Raw genomic sequence first — 8,576 nt, forward strand, 5'->3', positions numbered from 1 at the left:
TTTGGCCAAGGCTGATTTGCAAAACCTATGAGAATGCCACCTGATGGGGGAGCCCAGGCAAGGTCCCAAGCAACTGAGCCCCAGCTGGCCCCATGGAGGCGGCCTGGATCTGTTGCATGGGGCCATCTGAGTTAGAAATTCTGGAGGATGGGGCTGTCTTTGAAGCTCCTTGCATCCCCACCTCAACTCAGTCCCCTTCCAAGAGCAGCTGCTGTGAATAAACCAGTGAGTGCCTAGAGCCTCACTCAGCACACCTGGGTCCCACAGGCCTGGCCAGACTGCAGGGAGGAGGCTCTCGGGACCTTCCTTGCCTGCCCTCCTAGCTCCCAGCAAAGATGTCTTAGAGGAGAGGGAAGAGGCAGTGAAAATAAGCTGGGAGCCTTGGGCCTTGAACTGGCCTTTTGGCTCCAGGGAAAGGTTCTGAGCTTCAGTTTGCCCATTTGCAAAATGGGTCAGCAGTTCCTATCCCTGGGAGTGTCGGAGGTCAAAGGAAGCCTTGGCTAGGAAAGGGCTTGGCCATCCCAGTGGCAGCCTCATGACTAGGGGGAGATGGGGAAGACTCCAGTGCCAGTGGGAGTTCACAGCCCCATGAGCCTCCATTTCTTGTTCTGAGAAATGGGAGTGGGAGTCGTAACTGCACTCATCTCCAGACCCAGGGCCATTTGCAGATTGAGTCAGGCATGCAAAGTGTTTAGTTGGCTCAGTGCCTGGCATGGAGTGAACACTGGCACAGGAGCCACTAGGATGACTGTAGTTGGTGGTGGGGGGTGGGGTGGGGGAGCAGGCCTTGGTTCACTCCTCCCACCTCCCACTACCCCTGGGACACCCACAGGGAAGCAGGCATGGGGGTGGCGAGGCAAGGTTCTCTCTTATCCAGGCACTGCAGGCTGTCCCCTTTCCTGCTGTGGTTGTCTGGAAGTTGCCACAGACCAGGTCCTGCCAGTTTGAGGTCAATGCCCTCAGGCTAGTGACTTCACTTCCTTTGTGCTTCAGTTTCTTCCTTGCAAAATGGGAATAATAACAATCATCACTTCAGAGGTGAGCACACTGTCCAGCTCATAGGCCATAAGCATCTGGTAAAATAGAATGCCTGGGGGTAGGGGCCCAGAGGAGTGACCTGACTCAGCCTGGGGAGGGGTCAGGAAAGGCTTCTTGGAGGAGGTGGCTGTTGGACTCATTAGTAAGGATGATTAAGAGCTAATGGGAAGAGGGAGAGAAAAAAAGAAGAGTTAATGGGCAGAGACCAGTGAGCTAAGATGTGGAGGGGAGGAACTGCAGGGTACATGGGAGTTGCTGCCTGCAGGAGCCAGCATGGAGGCAGGCACGGGCACTGGTCCAGATCATGATGGAGCTGGACCAGGTGGAAGCGTGGATGTGTGAGAAGTAAGTGGGTGGGTCCAGGGCAGATTTGCAGTTGGATAGGATGCAGAAGCTGCTGCGTGGGAAGCAGGTTCAGGTACAAGTTAGCAATCTGTTTCTGTGGTGCTACTGGAGGTCCAAGTGGAGGTGAGGTGCGGCTGGGTGCAGGGCAGGCTTTGGAGAAGCAAGCCTGGAGCTTGGGACACATACCCACCTTGGGTGGAGGGGTGGAGTTTGGAGAGAGGGCGGAAGGAAACCAGGAGTAGGTGACAAGTCAAAAGCCAAAGGAGCCCTCGCTGGTTTGGCTCAGTGGATAGAGCGTCAGCCTGTGGGCACATGCCCGGGGTGCGGGCTCGATCCCCACTAGGGGCCTGCAGCAGGCAGCCAATCAATGATTCTCTCTCATCATTGATGTTTCTATCTCTCTCCCTCTCCCTTCTACTCTGAAATCAATAAAAATATATTTAAAAAAATAAAGCCGAAGGAGCAAGGGCTTCAAAAAGGAGAACGAGCCCGGCCGGTGTGGCTCAGTGGTTGAGCATTGAGTAGGAGGTCACAGTTGGATTCCCCGTTAGGGCACGTACCGGGTTTTCTGGCTGGATCCAATGGGGGGCGTGTGGGAGGCAGCCGATTAGTGATTTCATCATTGCTGTTTCTCTCTCTCCCTTCCTCTCTCTGGAATCACTAAAAAAAATTTTTTTTAAAGGAGGAAGAGGTCAGCCTCAGCCATGTTTCTCAATCCCCTGCTTCTAATCCCTCCCTTGTCAGGGTCTTACTCCCTTATTTGTTTGCCCTTTCTACCCACCCCCCACCCCCCAAGCCTTTCAGAATGGGCTTTTTATTGCCACCCTTGAAGCTGCACCTGAATCTGCACCTCAGACCCAATCTGTCTCTGACCGCAGTGGCAAAGAGGAGGCCTTTCTCCTCCCTATCTTGATTTTATACCCTTGTTATATGATGCCCTCACACCAGTTCCCCACACTGAACCAGCAGGAGTTTGGCTTTCTCCCCGCCCTCCTGGGCTTTCAAAACCATATTTTGGCCCAAGTCCTAGTATGTGTATCTGAGTAGGGGTCCCCTGCCAGCCATGCCTGGCTTTATCTCCCTTCCACCTTCATTCAGCCTATACTTCGAAAGTCCCTGCACTGGGAGACAGTGGAGACTAGTAGTGAACAAAGTAAAATCTCCCCCCTCCCATGGAACTGATGTTCTGGGAGGACGGAAGCAGGAAGGTGATAAGAAGAGACCTGAAGGATGAGAAGGAGCCCGTCAGATTGGGGATGGGTGGGCATCTGAAGGAAGAGCATTCAGGCAGAGGGACCAGCATGTTCAGAGGTTCCGAGGCAGACCAGGCCTGGCATGTTAGAGGTAGAGTGAGGGGGCTGGTGTGGCTGGAGCAGAGTGAGCGAGGCGGGGAGTGGAGCAGATGAAGAGACAGGCTCTCGGGTGCAACAGCAGACCCTGGAGTGTCCTTGCTCCAGGACTGCTTTGCGGTTTGCAGGGAGGGGGTATTGCTTTGGTACTTTGTCCCTTGTGTGCACTGGTCATTCTGCTCTGAAGTCCTGGAACCCTGAAGGCTGAGGGGACTGACAGGAGGGAAGCCCACCCCCTTCTCCCTGCACTTGTGGGGCTCAGCTGACCTGGGAGACTCCCTGGAGGGGCTAGAGGGAGTGGAGGAAAGTAGCCAGGGGAGGGTAATGATGGGGGATATGGGGGCTGGGGCATCGCCACTGGTGGCTGGCCTGCAGGCCAGGCAGGTTGTACAGGGCTCAGAGCTGGGTGTTAAGGTAGGATGCTCTCAAAAAGGTGATAGGAGCCCTCAGGGACACAGGGATGGCAAGGAAGGGGTCTGACTGCGCCTTCAGGACAAGCAGCAAAAACCTAGGCAGGCCCTGAGGATGGCCCTGCCACCAGCCCACTGTCACTCCCTTTCCAGGTTGAGGAAAAGGACACCCCTCCCCTCCTCAACCCACACTCACACACAGACCCTATGAAAAGGCCTGGTCACCTGGGCCTGGTGACCCTCCACACTCCCAGCACTCACCCAGATATTCCCCAAACCCCTCCGGCTTCAGAGGCTTTGGACACATGGACCCTGGAAGCTTAATCGGAGCCAAGACACACCATGGTTGGGACTATTCCCTCCACCCCCGCCCCCCATCACCCTCCAAAATGGGGATGGGTGCACCTAAGAGCAGCTCCCTTAGGCCCTGGCTCAGCCATGGCCGTGATCCTGGCAGGTGCCATGGGACCACAGTTGGAGCAAGGAGGTCAGGCTAAACTATTGAGATGGCAGGGTACAGGGAGCTTGAGTGACAGGAGAGAGCAGGCAGGACAAGCTCTGGAAATGTCTGCCTCTGAGTCTCATTTCTCCATCTGAGATATTGGTTAGATATTGGCTGTCACTTCACTACCCTCACCTCGCCTCTTCCCCTTCTCTCCTCTGTTCCAGCCCCATCACTCAGGGCCTTTGCACAAGCTGTTCTAGCTGCCTAGACTGCTCTGTCCCCGTGGCTTCCTTCCTCGCCTCTTCCGTTCAAATATCTTGTCAGAGAGGCCTTCCTGACCTTCCTGTTTAAAATTGCAGCCCTTACTGATCAACTCCTGGTCCTTTTTCCTTCCTTATTTTTCTCTCTACTACCTGACATCATGAAACAAATTAATAAAATATATGTTGTTTGCCCTCTCCACTCCCACCCTCATAGAGCTGAGGTTCTGGATGTGGTGGGAATCCTGTGGCGGTCAGTACCCTGCTGGCCCCCCAGTGTAAGCCAGCACCTGGCACAGTCCGCACCCAATAAATGTGTGTGAAAGGATGACAGGCATCCCAGGTACCTCCTGAGAGGCTTGGCTCGGAAGGGGAGGGACTCGGGGGGAGGGTGCGTAGGGTGTCAGGCTCTGGAGACAGGTGGGCTTAGATTCAAATCCCAGCTTTCCACTTTCCATCCTGTGCCTCAGTTTCCCCATCGCAAAATACACACTACAGAAACTCCTGGCACTGGACACCTGCTGTAGCTTTCTGGGGGCCTAGCTGGAGATTGGGAAAAGCTGGGGGCAAGTCAGACCAGGGAGAGGACACTTAATACATTCCCACATAGTCCTAGGATTTTCAAGAAATGTGTTGAGAGTAGGGGGGTTACTTTAGGTAGTCTGAGCCTCTCTGAGGAGGTCATATGTATGTTGTTGTTGTTTTCTCTTCATAGATTGTTTATCTTTTGCTTTTGGATACAAAGGAAATGTTTCATAGACCATTTTCCAGGACAAATGCCATGACTCTTTAGGATGTGAGATAGCAGTACTATTTTCCAAATGGCTTATTTCTGATGATCAAGTCCAATTTCCCCTCCACTGTGGAGTGCCAGGTTTTCTCAGGCGCTAAGAGCCTCTGGACTGCAAGATTATATGGTGGTTCTTGGAGGGGGGGTCAGATTGCTCACACACATGCCTCCTTAATGTAGTTCTTCTTGTTGCCAAAGTAACCATTCCGAATTTTGAAACTTGCCCTTTTTCACACCACAAAATTCACATGACTCTACAGAAGTATTCAAATTGGTGGAGTAGTATGTGTTTATTGGATCTAAGAGCCTATCTCAGTAACACAGAAGAAGACCTCTTCTTGCGGCCTGAGTTGTTCCTGGATTTAAAGCTGGCTCTGAGGGTTCAGGGTTTCCAGAACATTCTCCAGGGATACAGGAAGAGTATTGATGCAATAAGAGAGATGCTTGCAGTGATGTCTGCATTGAGACAGGAGTGAGACAAAAGGGCTGTAACTGTTCACCTGGGTCAGCCTATTTCAACCTTGGACCATATTCATCCAGGGCTCAAGTGAGCATAGCCAATTGAAATTTTAGAAATAGGTATAAAAACTATGCCTCAGGACCTTCAGAATTTGGCCAGGAATGAATGTCATCTTGTTTTCACTGTGTTTTATGCCCACTGTCTGCACATGACACTACAGCTTGCTGTCTCTTAGTGGGTGGGGGGTAATCTGAAAATGAATGTACTTGAAGAAAAAAGTGAGCCTTTGGGGCCCTGGCTGGTGTACTCAGTGGTTAGAGCATCAGGCCATGGACCAAAGGGTTGCAGGTTCAATTTCCGGTCAAGGGCATGTGCCTGGGTTGCGGGTTCAACCCCCTACCCCAGTCAGAGTGTGCGGGAGGCAGCCAATCGATGTGTCTCTCTCTCACATCAACGTTTCTCTCCCCTCTCCCCCTCCACTCTCTCTAAAAATAAATGGAATTAGGGGGGAAAAAGTGAGCCCTTGGAAGGAGATTGGTGGGTGTGTAATCACACAGGTGGGGCAGGGATGGGAGAAGTGGGGAGGATTGAGACGAGCTAAGTTGTTTTCCGAGGCCCGGGTGTCTGCAGCCAATCAGCGTCTCAGCTTAGCCTTTTTCCTTTCAGTCGTCTTTGGTGGCCAGCTTCTGGGCACCTGTCCTGTGTCAGGTGCAGGGGACATGGAGAGGTCAGGCCCCATCACCAGGCTACTGGGGAAGAGACAGAGTTGCCCCAAAATTTCTGAGAAAGGTGGTAGGAGAAGCCACGGTAAGGGCCCCTAGCCCAGTGTGAGGGCATCTGGCAGGCTTCCTGGAAGAAGTGTGTAGAACAGCCGTGGGCAAACTACGGCCCGCGGGCCGGATCCGGCCCGTTTGAAATGAATAAAACTAAAAAAAAAAAAAGACCGTACCCTTTTATGTAATGATGTTTACTTTGAATTTATATTAGTTCACACAAACACTCCATCCATGCTTTTGTTCCGGCCCTCCGGTCCAGTTTAAGAACCCATTGTGGCCCTTGAGTCAAAAAGTTTGCCCACCCCTGGTGTAGAACATTCTTGAAGAACTGGAGGGATTTGGCAGGCAGAAAGGGAAGGCATTATTGTTGGGGGAGATGGGGACCCATACTACTCCACCAATCTAAATACTCCTATAGAGTCATGTGAATTTTGTGGTGTAAAAAAGGCAGCAGTTTCAAAATTCAGAATGACGACTTTGGCAACTAGAAGAACTACGTTCATTCATGCAAAGGACTAAAGATGTGCCTGGGTGCATAAAGCCAGGTCGGTGGGAGCACTTAACAGGGTTTAAAGCTGAGGGGAGTCTGGTGTGCATGGTAGAAGGATGGCATGGATGCTGATGGAGGGTGGTGGCCTAGGCAAAACCCTAGGCAGGGAGAGCTGGGCAGAGGCCACAATGATTGCGATGGAGAGATGAGGCCTCAGCAGAGCAGGGACTTCCTCAACAGTAACTAGGGACATGGGTACAATTGCAGGACTTGATGAGTAGCTGAGTGTCCGGGGGGTGTGGAGGGGCCTGGGATGGAAGGTGGGATCTTGGCCAAGAAGCCTCCGGAGAAAGAAAGCATGTTCAGTGGGTGGGGGACGACTTGAGTGTGACAGAGCTAAAAGCCCACACACAACTTTATTTCAAATATTGTATTTTTCAGTTTTAGAATTTCTGTTGGTTCATTTTTATAGTTTCTGCTTCTCTGCTGAGGTGTCTTATTTGTTCATTCATTAGGAGGTCATTTTTCTTCACATCCTTGACTATACTAAGTATAATAGCTGCTTCAAAGTCCTTATTTGCTCATTACAACGTCTGGGTTACCTCAGGGTCAGTCCCCGTTGATTTTCTTCTTTCTTGAGTATGGGTCATGTTTTCCTGTTTCTTCATGTGGCAAGTATTTCGGATTGTATTCTGGACATTGTGAAAGATATGTTGCTGAGACTCTGGATTCTGTTGTTCCTCTGAAGAGCATTGATTTTTTTTTTTTAATTTTATCAGGCAATTAACCTATCTGGATTCAAGCTCCAAAGTCTGTTTTGACATGGTGGTGACAGGTGAAATTTCACTCTTTCTTTTAGCCTCAGTTGGGCTGGTTGGAGTCTGCCCGGTACATGTATGCTTCAGGTTTTACAGTTTTTGTATAGAACCTGGAGCTGCTTTTTTTTGTCTCATTGTTTTTACATATTCCATCTATTGTTGAGCTGTCATGGTCTCTGTGGGCTCTGTCTTCTCATTTTTCAAGCCAGTTTCTATTTCCAGTAAATAACAATAAAAAATGGGAAACTCATCCCATACTGTTCCCTTCTTCCAGGTATGGACTCCCATCCACCTTCTCCATGTTTTGGGTCACTCTCGAGCAGTGCGGCTCAGTAGGATTGTGTGCACGATGAGAATGTTCCCTGTTTGCACTGCCCGTGGAGTAGACATGTTTCTGGTGCAACTGAGGAACTGAATTTTAAATTATATTTAATTTTTAATTTTAATTAATTGAAATGTAAATAGTCACATATTAAGGCTAGTGGCTCCCACATTGGACATTGCAGCACCAGAGCATTCGGGTACAGTAAGTCCTCACTTAACATTGATCGGTTCTGTGACTTTAAGTGAAATGATGAATACCAAAGCCAATTTACCAAAGCCTAATTGATGTAAACAGAGTTAAGTTCCTACAGCATTTCATCAACATTATACGGAAATGACATTGTTTGAGGACTTGCTATAGTTGTTTTTTAATAGATAGTCTAGAATTTGTCATCTCTAAGAGGACTGGTCTGATGTGGCTAACTCCACTGTTACCAGAAGCAGAAGTCTTGGTGGTTGTCCATTTCATAATCTACGTGTCAGGCCATCAGTGTGTCTCTGCTTTTATTTTTTTAGTTCGATGATCCTCCCAAGTCAGTGAACATAGCTTGTCCTCTTCTTTCCCCCTCCTTTGATAATTTTTTTAAATTACAAAATGTTTTTAATTGTGGTAAAATACATATAACAAAAATTGACCATCTTGGCCATGTTTAAGTGCACAGTTCAGTATTGTTGAGATGTTCACATTGTTGTGCAACCTATCTCCACAACTTTTTCATCTTGCAAAACTGAAACTCTTATCACATTAAACATAACTTCCCATTGCTTTGACTCCCCTAAGGACCTCCTGTATGGTGTCCTGTAGTATTTGTCGTTTTGTGATTGGCTTATTGTCCTCAAGGTTCATAATGTCCTCAAGGTTCATCCATGTGTCTTCCCTCTTTTAAACGCATACCTAATATTTCATCGTGTGGAATGCTGAGGCTCCTGATTCCCAAATGTCAAAGTTCCTTCCAGTTTTCACTGGAAGGGCAAGAGGGAGGACTCTGAAGGGGCACAAGGAAACTTAGGAAGTGATGGTGACCCTTGAACAATACAGAGTCAGGGACCCTGACCCCATTTGACAATATG

General features: G+C 49.6%; 1 protein-coding gene across 2 annotated transcripts in view; it reads left to right on the forward strand.

Annotated features, from left to right (window-relative positions):
• CERS4 (ceramide synthase 4) overlaps positions 1-8,576 on the forward strand; it is a 28,962-nt gene that overhangs the window by 877 nt on the left and 19,509 nt on the right. The window lies entirely within an intron of this gene.

Source organism: Myotis brandtii, unplaced genomic scaffold, assembly GCF_000412655.1.
Source record: "Myotis brandtii unplaced genomic scaffold, ASM41265v1 scaffold321, whole genome shotgun sequence".
NCBI lineage: Eukaryota > Metazoa > Chordata > Mammalia > Chiroptera > Vespertilionidae > Myotis > Myotis brandtii.